Source organism: Microcebus murinus, chromosome 20 (genome assembly GCF_040939455.1).
Source record: "Microcebus murinus isolate Inina chromosome 20, M.murinus_Inina_mat1.0, whole genome shotgun sequence".
NCBI lineage: Eukaryota > Metazoa > Chordata > Mammalia > Primates > Cheirogaleidae > Microcebus > Microcebus murinus.
In genome coordinates, this window is record NC_134123.1 from 33,202,580 (window position 1) to 33,214,152 (window position 11,573).

Sequence of the window (11,573 nt, forward strand, 5' to 3'; positions counted from 1 at the left end):
GGAGTTGAGGAAAGACGTTTCGTCTCGTTTCATTATCTTCTGCCCTCTCTCTACACACACGGGTTAAAAATGTGCAAAAGCGCAGACTCCTCCACCCCACCCACCCCTTCCAGTGCATGCAAACCCTTCAGAGAAGCAGCTGAGCGTTTGCACGTGGGCGAGCACCCAGGCCAGGCCCGAGTGGACACGTGCCGGTGGCCCAGGTGCTCGCTGAACCCCACGCCCTCCGTGCACGGGCGAGCGAAACCAAACTCACCTGTGTCACAGTCCCTCCTGGGGAGCCATGATTCAGCAGTGGGGTGAGGACAGAAAGCTGAGTTTTAACCAGGGCCGGGGGGATTTTGATGGGCAGGTAACGGGGCCAGGAAAGCTTCCTGGGAGGTGAAGTAGCTGGTCTTAGACTGCACTCAAATGTGAAACCTCGACCATTCGGCCCTGAGAAAACTCATAGGGAATGCATGCATGCCAGGGTTCAGTATCCTGCAAAAATCCATTCCACCCCAGGTACCTGGAGCTCTCTTGCTGGACTCCCCCATGTTGTTGGGAAGGTGAACTAAAGGTATACAGTTAGGTTCTGCCCGCTCACACGGAAAGATACATCTGTTGTTTATAAGCCTTGGAAGTTGTCATTTACAGACTTGGAGATTTTACTATGCGTTACCTTCATTATTAAGACAGATATGCTCAAAGAAAATAAAAGGTCACTCTGGATGCTATATGTGACCACTTTGAACCTCAGTCTCTCCATCTTCAAAATAAGGTAGGGAGAAGAGGAGGAGCCTGGAGTGTTCTGGTAGGAGTGGAAGCTGCGGGCCACCTGGCCCCTCCCAAAATAGAAACTGCCTCAGGCGGCTGCAGAGAGAGACAGCCAGTTTGTCTGGGTTTTGATTGATGAGGGAGTGTTTTCTTGACTGGCAAATATTTGTGCTCCAAAGCTGGCGAGGCCTCCCTTCCTGATTGGTGCAGTCTGTAAAAGAGGGAAGGAGAAGAGCTGATGAGGAAGCCAAGGTTCAGAGAGGCTGCGGTGGGCTGGGCAGGGGAGCCCCCAGAGCCCGAGTGCCCCCGCCACGGAGTCCCAGTGTCCTTATCTGTGAAGTGGGGACCGTGCTGCTGCTGGCCTCGCCGGACGTTTGGGAGAACAAGTTGGGACAGTGTGCACGCAGGTTTACAGACTGCAAAACGGTGGCGCCTCAAACTTGAGCGTGCATAGGAATCACCTGGGGGGGGTTGTTAACGACAGTCTTTTCCTTCCTGGTAGCACGATGCACAATGGCCCAAACTCAGAAACCACCCTGTGTCCATCACCTGCTGCCTGCGTAAACGAAATGGTGCATTTCCATTCGGCCACAAATCGTAATGAAGTGGCCAGACGTGGTGGCTCACGCCTAGCTCTCTGGGAGGCCGAGGCGGGCGGATTGCTCGAGGTCAGGAGTTCAAAACCAGACTGAGCAAGAGCGAGACCCCGTCTCTACTATAAATAGAAAGAAATTAATTGGCCAACTAATATATATAGAAAAAATTAGCCGGGCCTGGTGTTGCACACCTGTAGTCCCAGCTACTAGGGAGGCTGAGGCAGCAGGATTGCTTGAGCCCAGGAGTTTGAGGTTGCTGTGAGCTAGGCTGACGCCACGGCACTCACTCAAGTCTGGGCAACAAAGTGAGACTCTGTCTCAAAAAAAAAAAAAAAAAAATCGTTATGAAGTATCGGTACCTACTGCAACATGGATGAACCTCAGAACATGATGCTAGGTGAAATAAACCAGACCCCCCCAAGTCCACATGTTGTATATTTCCATTTCTATGAAACGTCTAAAATAGGTGCTTAGGGCCAAGCGCGGTGGCTCACGCCTATAACCCTACCACTCTGAAAGGCCGAGGCAGAGGATTGCTCAAGGTCAGGAGTTCAAGACCAGCCTGAGCAAGACTGAGACCCTGTTTCTACTAAAAATAGAAAGAAATTAGTTGGCCAACTAAAAATATATGGAAAAAATTAGCCGGGCATGGTGGTGCATGCCTGTAGTCCCAGCTACTCGGGAGGCTGAGGCAGGAGGATCGCTTGAGCCCAGGAGTTGGAGGTTGCTGTGAGCTAGGCTGATGCCATGGCACTGTAGCCTGGGCAACAAAGTGAGACTGTCTCAAAAAATAAAATAGGTACTTAGAAAGTAGATTGATGGTTGCCAGGGGCTAGGGGGCTGGTAGAACAGGGAGTGATTGTTAATGGGTAATATGGTGCTTCTTTCTGGGGTGATAGAAATGTTCTGGAATTAGATAGTGGTGACGGTTGCACTCTGTAAATATACCAAAACCCACCAAATTGTACACTTTAAAAAGGCGAATTTTAGAGTACGTGAATGATGCCTCAATAAAGCTATTTTTTAAAATGCCCCTCTCTAAGGCCCAGGCTCCGACTTCCTGACTGAGGAGTCTAGGATACACCTGGGCATTCCGCACACCTCGGTTCCTCAGGAGGTTTTCATAATTGAGAACGCTGGTCTCCAACTGCTGACCTTGAGCGATCCGCCCGCCTCGGCCTCCCAGCGTGCTGGGATGACAGGCGTGAGCCGCCTCGCCCGGCCTCATAATTGGGAACACTGGGAAGCGATCTGCCCCCATCTGCGCCAGCTCTGAGCCAATCCTAGCGGCCAGGCTGTGAGCTCCGGAGGGGCCTGCTGAAAGCACGTCCTCCCGCCCGGCCTGAGTGCAGGAACCAGTCAACAGATGAGAAGAAAACTAAAGGGGCTGGAACCGCAGAGCTGAGGGTGCTGCTTAAGCTGGGGTGGTCAGGGCCCTACACCATTACTGCCTGTTCTGAAGATGCCTCCCCTAGAAGGCTAAAAGGACCCATGTGGGAATGAATTAGGGTTGTAGACGTCAGTATGAACTCGTGTTTAGCTTAATGTAGATACTGATGGATGCATATAGAAGTATTTTTGTTTTTTGAGACAGAGTCTCGCTTTGTTGCCCAGGCTAGAGTGAGTGCTGTGGCGTCAGCCCTCCAACTCCTGGGCTCAAGCCATCCTCCTGCCTCAGCCTCCCGAGTAGCTGGTACTACAGGCATGTGCCACCATGCCCGGCTCATTTTTTATATATATATTAGTTGGCCAATTAATTTCTTTGTACTTATAGTAGAGACCGGGTCTCACTCTTGCTCAGGCTGCTCTCAACTCCTGACCTTGAGCGATCCTCCCACCTCGGCCTCCCAGAGTGCGAGGATTACAGGCGTGAGCCACCGCACCTGGCTTTCATTTTATTTTTAATTGAAAAACAATTGTATATGTTTATGGGGTACATGTGATGTTTTAATACATGTATGCATTGTGAAATGATCAAATCGTGCCACTTAACATATCATCTCAAATACTACTTCTCGTTTAAAAGAACATTTGAAATCCACTATTTTAGCTATTTTGAAATATACATTATTATTGGCTACAGTCACCCCGCTGTACAAGAGAGCACCAGAACCTATTCCTCTGACTAGCTGAAACAGTGCACCCTTCCACCAACATCTGCTCCCCCGGCCCCGGCCCCTGGTACCCACCATCTACTCTCTACTTCTGCGAGTTCAAATTGTGTACACTCCACACATGAGTGAGATCATGCAGTGTTTGTCTGCACCTGGCTTATTTCACTTACTATAATGTCCTCTAGGCTTGCCCATGTTGTCACACATTGCAGAATTTCCTGCTTTTTAAAGACGGAATAGTATCCTATTGTCTGTGTGTCTGTGTGTGTATAGATGTATACACTACTTTTTTTTAATAAGTTTTTTTTGAGACAGAGTCTCACTCTGTTGCTCCGAGTAGACTGTCGTGGCATCAGCCTAGCTCACAGTAACCTCAGACTCCTGGGCTCAAGCGATCCTCCTGCCTCAGCCTCCCAAGGAGCTGGGACTACAGGCATGGGCCACCATGCCCGGCTAATTTTTTCTATTTTTACTAGAGACGGGGTCTCGCTCCTGCTCAGGCTGGTCTCGAACTCCTGAGCCTGAGCGATCCTCCTGCCTCGGCCTCCCAGAGTGCTGGGATTGCAGGCGTGAGCCAGCTCACCCGACTCCACGTTTTAAGATCCATTCATTCCCTGATGAGCACTCAGGATGAGTCATCATCTTGGCTATCGTGAATGATGTTGCCATGAAGGTGAAGTGCAGACATCTCTCCCACATACTGATCTCAATTCCTGAGGATACACATGCCCAGAAATGGGACTGCCGGCCTAGACGTGTCTGTGGACGTGTGCGCATACCCCTTGCGTACAGTCAGTGCTCACGCACCTACCTCCTTGCTGCGTCCACCGGGAGGCCTGGAAGAGACAACGTGCAGGGCAGTGAGCACACCCACGCCCGGGTCTTGTTTTCTGACGCCGTTCTCAACAAAAGGAGCCGGGGCTCCCCTGAGAAAGGGGACATGGCTGGGCCCGGGCCTGGGCAGGGAATACACCAGATGGAGGTAAAGCACCTTGTCCTACCAGAGAGCACACACACACACAGACACAAAACCCACCACGGCAAGCACACATCAGAGGGGCCCAGGGGCCAACAGAAAGAGCTCCCAAACCATTTGGGCACCAAAACGTTTACTGCTGGATCAGTATGCAAAGTGTAAAACACATATTGATGAGTGCGTGCTGACATAAAGGACTGAATAAATAAATAAATGGGGGCAGAGAGACAAGTCACCTGTGAGAGAGTCACCTCCGCGGCAGGTATGTAGGTCCTTCTCCCTCAGGGCAGTGGCACGTGAGCGCTCAACACCTGCAGCTCGGGCTGCACCGTGACATCCTTCTGAAGAGCCAGGTCAGGGAAAGGGGGAGACAGGAAGGTCACGGTGGGGGAGCCTGACAAACACCTCGGCCAGGTGAAAAAGGTAAACACCGGCAAGGATAAGTGACGGTGACGGCATGTTCCCCTAACACATGGAACATACAGTGGTGACACTTTACCTCTGGGGACTTCCTCCACCAAAAACCTGAGGCCACTCTCTAATCAAGAGGAAAACGGCTGGCTTCAGTTGGGGGGCGCTCTGCAAAACACCTGGGCAGGCCTCCAAACTCTCAAGGTCATCAAAAAACAAGGAAAGTCCGAGAAACTGCTAGAGCCAGGAGCAGCCTAAGGAGATGCGAAGACTAAACGTCCCCTGGGATCCCGGATGGAACCCTGGGAAAGAAAAAGGATATTAGGGAAAAACTGGGGAAATCTGAATAAAGCAGGCAACTTTAGCTAATAATATGCCAATATTGGCTCATTAATGGTGAGAAATGGGGCGGGCCCAGTGGCTCACACCTGCAATCCTAGCACTCTGGGAGGCCGAGGCGGGCAGTTCGCTCCAGGTCAGGAGTTCGAAACCAGCCTGAGCAAGAGCTAGACCCCGTCTCTACTAAAATAGAAATTAATTGGCCGACTAAAAATATATAGAAAAAATTAGCCGGGCATGGTGGCGCATGCCTGTAGTCCCAGCTGCTCGGGAGGCTGAGGCAGGAGGATCGCTTGAGCCCAGGAGTTTGAGGTTGCTGTGAACTAGGCTGACGCCACGGCACTCACTCTAGCCTGGGCAACAGAGTGAGACTCTGTCTCAAAAAAAAAAAAAAAAAAAAGAGAAATGAGTGAGAAATGTACTACAGTAATGTAGGGTTAAAAAAAAAAAGTGAGAAATGTACTACAGTAATGTAGGGTTAACAACAGGGAAAACTGGGTGAAGAGTATATGAGAACCCTCTTCACAACCTCTCTGTAAATCTAAAACTATTCTAAAATAAAATTTATTAAAAAAAAAAGACTTCCCCCTGGTCCCCACCTAGACACCTAAAATACCACTGAAGCTGTGAACCTAGCAGCATAATCAGTATTACAATATCTTTTTGAGTTAAAATTTAGACCAACCAAATAATTCTCAAAAAATGAGCCATCTCCTTGGACATTTTTTTTTGGAGACAGAGTCTCACTCTGTTGCCCAGGCTAGAGTGAGTGCCGTGGCGTCAGCCTAGCTCACAGCAACCTCAATCTCCTGGGCTCAAGCGATCCTCCTGCCTCAGCCTCCCAAGTACCTGGGACTACAGGTGTGAGCCACCAAGCCCGGCTAATTTTTTCTATTTTTGGTAGAGACGGGGGTCTCACTCTTACTCAGGCTGGTCTTGAACTCCTGAGCTCAACCAATCCTCCCGCCTGGGCCTCCCAGAGTGTGAGGATTACAGGCGTGAGCCACCACGGCCGGCCAGCTACCTTATTTCAAAGCCGTCCTCTTTCGGCAGGGATGGGACTGGCCTGTGGCTGAGCTGTCCACGGCAGGTACCAACGGCATGCGAAGTGGAGCCTCCGCAGCGCGGCCCGAGCGAGCAGGCAGCTGCTGGGGCCTGGGGGCCTCTGAAGGGCCGCTCTGCCTTCGTGCGTCTGACTTTTGGGCTGGCAGCGCGTGGGATGAGGACCGCCCACCGCTGCACCTGCCCAGGTAATCCTGGGTTCAGCATATTTGGGAGGCACCTGTGCTACGCCTGCAGCGAGGGTGTTCATTCAACCCTTGATTAGTCTACCTCGAGGTCCAGATCTCTTTCACATGGGGTTTCTTTTTCTGTCTTTTTTTTTTTTTTGAGACAGAGTCTCGCTTTCTTGCCTAGGCTAGAGTGAGTGCTGTGGCATCAGCCTAGCTCACAGCAACCTCCAACCCCTGGGCTCAAGCGATCCTCCTGCCTCAGCCTCCCAAGTAGCTGGGACTACAGGCATGTGCCACCATGCCCAGCTGATTTTTATATTATATATATTAGTTGGCCAATTAATTTCTTTCTATTTTTATGGTAGAGACGGGGTCTCGCTCTTGCTCAGGCTGGTTTTGAACTCCTGACCTTGAGCAATCCGCCCGCCTTGGCCTCCCAGAGTGCCAGGATTACAGGCGTGAGCCACCGCGCCCGGCCTTTTTTGTCTTTTATTGAGACAGAGTCTCACTCTGTAGCCCGGGCTAGAGTGCCATGGCGTCAGCCCAGCTCATAGCAACCTCCAACTCCTGGGCTCAAGCGATCCTCCTGCCTCAGCCTCCCGAGTAGCTGGGACTACAGGCACGCGCCACCACGCCCGGCTAGTTTATTCTATGTATTTTTAGTCGGGCAATTAATTTCTTTCAATTTTTAGTAGAGAAGAGGTCTCGCTCTTGCTCAGGCTGGTTTCAAACTCCAGACCTTGAGCGATCCTCCCGCCTTGGCCTCCCAGAGTGCTGGGATGACAGGCGTGAGCCACCGCGCCCGGCCCACCTGGGGTTTCTTATAGCGAGGCACCAGTAGCCCAGGAAAGCCGTGAATTAAGGTGAAGACACAGGGAGTCGAGGGGGGAGACGCCTCCCAGCCCTGCAGCCCTGCCTGGGCAGTAGAGTCACCTGCGCCACGCCCAGGCCTTGCTTCGGACATCCGTGGTTTTCAGCCTCCTCTGCCACGGTTGAGGCCACCGCTCTGTGGCGTAAACTGCGCCCGGCTTCTCTCCTGTGGTCTCGTAACAGTAACTGGCACCTTGCGGGCTTGTTACTGTTCCTGAACCGAGGAGGGGCTAGAAATACAGTCATGCTGCAAAAAAGAAATTTGGAATGGAAAACACCTCCCCCAGGGGTACCTCTGCCTCCTCCGGCCTCAGCTGACGTGAGCCAGTGGTGTGGCACTGTGAGTGCCCTTGGGGATAAGAAAGGACCGCTCCCCAGGCAGGTTGGGACGCCCCACCGAGCTCTGGGTGCCCAGAGTAGAAGGCGCCCAGCTCCCTGCCGAGACCTGAGCATGCACCTGCGCCCGGGTGATCACCTGACCTCCTTCCTTCAGCTCTGATGTCACCTGGTACCCACGGCCTGGGCGTTGGTGGCCGGTGCAGCAGCCCTGATCGATTTGGCCCCGTCGGCCTCACCTGTTACCTACTTTGAACTCTACCTTCTCTTCCAGCTGCTGCAAGGCATAAAGGGACTGACGCAGGTGAAGCCCTCGGCAGTGTCTGACGCAGCCTTTGCTCAACAAACCGTGGTTTTTTTTGCCCTCTTGACGATGGATGGTAGCAGCTCTTTCTCAACAGCCCTGCGAGGTGCTTAATCCTCCCTGCTGAGCGCGGCGTTCCAGGCAGGCAGTGGCGAGGAGTGAAGCAAGAAAGATATAATCAGGGCCAAACCTGGGCCTGCCCTTGCAAGCCACTTGAAGAACTTGGCCTTGATCCTGAAGTCAGTGGGAGGCCATTTAAAGCAAGCTATTTCACCATAAGCAAGCCCAAAGGGAGACGCGGTAGATTTGCGTTTTAGAAAAGAACCCTGGGTGGATGAAGTTGGGGGCGGGCCAGCCTAGCAACAGGAGGCTCACCTGGCGGCAGGTGAGTAGTGGCGATGGCCCGACCTAGGGCTCCAAGAGTGGGGTCTGTCCCGAGGCAGAGCCGACCGACTATGCACGCCAGGCCCAGGGAAGCTTCCAGATTCGACCCAGGTGGCCACAGGTATTTCCCCATCTACCTGTGGCTCCGCACAGCCTGGCAGCGCGTCCCGGCCCTCTCCGAGGGGGAGGGGGGCTGCGTGTTCCCGCCTGCAGCCCGCCGGCTGCTCCGGGGCTTGGCAGGGGAGCCGTCACGACAGCCCCACCGCACACGTCGCGGCTGGGCCCGGCGCTCTCAAATGGCTCCGACGTGGTGTGAATACACTCTTGTGTCTTTTTGCCATCTGCTGCTGTCATTAAAAAATTACATTTCCATCTGCTTCACACTTCTCTCCCCTCCCAGCCTCCCTTCCCGGAGGAACACGGCATCCATCCCAGGTTTCGGGACCAGAGCTCTCCCCTTGCACCTTGGAACTTGGGACCCCCTCCCTCCCGCCAGGGTCAGGGGTCACGGGCTGTGTCGGCAGCTAGCACAGGGGGTTTCCATCCACTTCCTCTTCATTCACCATGTGTGTGGCCCCCGCTCCCCCCATCCCCACTTTGGGGGAGGCATTCGCAAAGCTTTTTTTTTTTTTTATTGTTGGCTTTGGCATTAAAAATAAATGAAAAATAAACCACTGCCATTAGCATCCATTCCCCCAGGATGTATTTGAAGCAGCGGTCCCCGGCCCTTTTGGCACCAGGGACCAGTTTCGTGGAAGACAGTTTTTCCAGGGACGGGAAACGGGTGGGGTGGGGCGGCTGGAGAGCCCAGGTGGTCTACGCAGCCCAGTCCCTAGTAGGCCGCCTCCCGGCCCTCGGCTGTGGCCAGGGGGCGCGGGTTGGAGACTGCTGGTTTAAAGAAGAGACTCAAAAAATAAGAATCATGGAGTGGCGGTGTTTTGGGTTCAAAATGAATCCTCCTTCTGAGCTATCCCCAGAGAGGCACCCGCCCCGATGCCTGCGTAGCGCCCCAGCCTCTAACGGAGTGCCAGGAGTGCGGGGTGGAGCCCAGCGACCCGGCGAGGCTGTGGCCACACGGGCCGGCCCTGCTGCTCCCAAACACAGCTGCGCAAACACCTGCGTCGTCTCCGACATCTTAAACCGCGTGCCGGGCGTCCTTCCAGGTTCCCTGCGCGTGTTCGCCTGCGTCAGCTTCCCTGCAACCTACTGTCTCCGTTTGAAGATTAGGGAAACTGAGGCTCAGAGAGGCAAAGCGACTTGCTCGAGGTCACACAGCTGACGAATGGGGTTCGGGAGCGACATCGTCTTGGGCTGGGAAGCACGCCCCAAACAGGGTGCCAGTGGGAGTGGCTCATGCTCCGTGGAAGGGCAACCTCAGCAAGCGCCAGGAAGGGGCCGGAGAAGGAGCTGGTGCCGTCAGCGAGCAGGTTCCCCCAAGCCAGGCTCAGCAACCCCTCCCGCCCGGAACCTCTGGGCAGCTGTGAGGCCTCCCTACTCCATCCAGCTGTGGCCAGCGGACCATGGGACGGGCCCCGAGGAGCCGGGTGGCAACGCACACCACGGACCCAGGCCTCCCGCGTCAGGCTCTGCACTGGAACCACGCCGAGCGCGCTACGGTCTGGGAAGCTCGCCCGCTCCTCGGCGCTGCCACCGCGCCCCCACCGCGGGGCAGGAAGCTGAGCTGCTGACCCGCCGCCCTGCTGGCGTGGGGCAAGGGCGGCTCCTCTGGCCGGCCTGGGGGAGCCCTGCCCCTGCCCACCTGCTCCTGCCCCGCAGGCGGCCCTGGAAAAGGAGGAGGCGCCGGCAGCGGGGTGCCAGACACTGGTGGCACCAGCAGCACCCGCGAGGTGTGCCCCCTGGTGGGCATGACAGCCGTCCTGGCGAGCTGGCCCCGGGGCCAGGCCGGCTCTGCGGGCACAGGCAAGGGGTGGCGGCAGTAAAAGCGACGGCCACAAAGCCAATGGTCCCTGAATGTGGGAAGGGCCATCACGGCGATTTGGGGGCTGACGGCTTGGAGGATGGTGGGGCAGAGCATGGGGAGAGCCCCGGGGGCAGGGGGCAGCCGGCAGGTGGAGGCGAGAGGAGGAAGATGGTAGCGCCGTCTTCCTCTGTCCCGAGTCTAGACGTGAAGGCGGGACACACAGTCTGGCTCCGGCTGGCAGTGCCCCGGCCATCGGGTTGTCGCTAAATGTGTGTATCTTTCCGTACTGTTGACTTCATGCTTTGTTATTATAAAACCAATTTTTTTTTTTTGAGACAGAGTCTCACTTTGTTGCCCAGGCTAGAGTGCCGTGGCATCAGCCTTGCTCACAGCAACCTCCAACTCCTGGGCTCAAGCGATCCTCCTGCCTCAGCCTCCCGAGTAGCTGGGACTACAGGCACGCGCCACCACGCCCGGCTAATTTTTTTTTTTCTATATATATTAGTTGATTAATTTCTTTCTATTTTTAGTAGAGACAGGGTCTCGCTCTTGCTCAGGCTGGTTTGGAACTCCTGAGCTCGAGCGATCCTGCCGCCTGGGCCTCCCAGAGTGCTAGGATGACAGGCGTGAGCCACCGCGCCCCGCCATAAAACCAATTTTGATTCAAGCCACTCATGTTACTGCTACGGCCTGAAGGTCGGCGTGCTGCCCCCAAAATCCATACCTTGGAACCTCCTCCTCCCCAGTGTGATGAGATTGCGAGGTGTGGGGGGGTGGGGGCGCTGGGGAAGTGACGAAATCACGAGGGCTTCACCCTCACGAGCTGCCCGGCCCCAGCTGCCAAGTGAGGACGCGGCACACGGGGCGGCTTTGGAGCAGAGAGCAGCCCGGCCGGCCGGGCACCAGGTCTGCTTCTCCACCTTGCACCTCCAGCCTCCAGAGCCGTGAGCCGCAAGTTCCCGTCGGGTGTCGGTGCCCCGGTCTGGTCCGTGGTATCTGGTCGCAGCGGCAGGAACAGAGACAGTCACTGGGACGAGGCAGCCCACGGTGGCACGACTCCGGTTACATGACACGAGAGACCAGGAGAGACGAGTCGGCCCGTGGTCCGTGAGCTAGGACAGCGGCGGCCTCTCCCCGAGCAGCCCTCGGCCGGGGGGCAGGAAGGCGCTGGCTCCGCCGGGGACCTGGGTCCGGGCCGGATGCACGCACACGCCTGAGGAGCTCCGTGTTGGGGCGCGGTGCCCTTCACCGTACAGGCGATAACCTCCATGCAAAAGTTCTAAAGAACGCGGCAGGACGGCCCAGTGGTTTCGCGCCGGGCTGCTAAAAGCATT

At 55.2% G+C, this 11,573-nt stretch overlaps 2 long non-coding RNA genes across 2 annotated transcripts; both read right to left on the minus strand.

Annotated features, from left to right (window-relative positions):
* Positions 1-228: 228 nt before the first annotated feature.
* LOC105871354 (uncharacterized) lies at positions 229-5,428 on the minus strand. The gene is made up of 5 exons (XR_012913639.1): positions 5,282-5,428; positions 4,942-5,155; positions 4,679-4,783; positions 4,278-4,422; positions 229-1,217 (listed from the first exon to the last, which is right to left on the minus strand). It is a non-coding gene; the product is annotated as an uncharacterized LOC105871354 (long non-coding RNA).
* Positions 5,429-6,160: 732 nt separating this feature from the next.
* LOC142862563 (uncharacterized) lies at positions 6,161-8,160 on the minus strand. The gene is made up of 3 exons (XR_012913640.1): positions 7,881-8,160; positions 7,358-7,541; positions 6,161-6,434 (listed from the first exon to the last, which is right to left on the minus strand). It is a non-coding gene; the product is annotated as an uncharacterized LOC142862563 (long non-coding RNA).
* Positions 8,161-11,573: the final 3,413 nt, after the last annotated feature.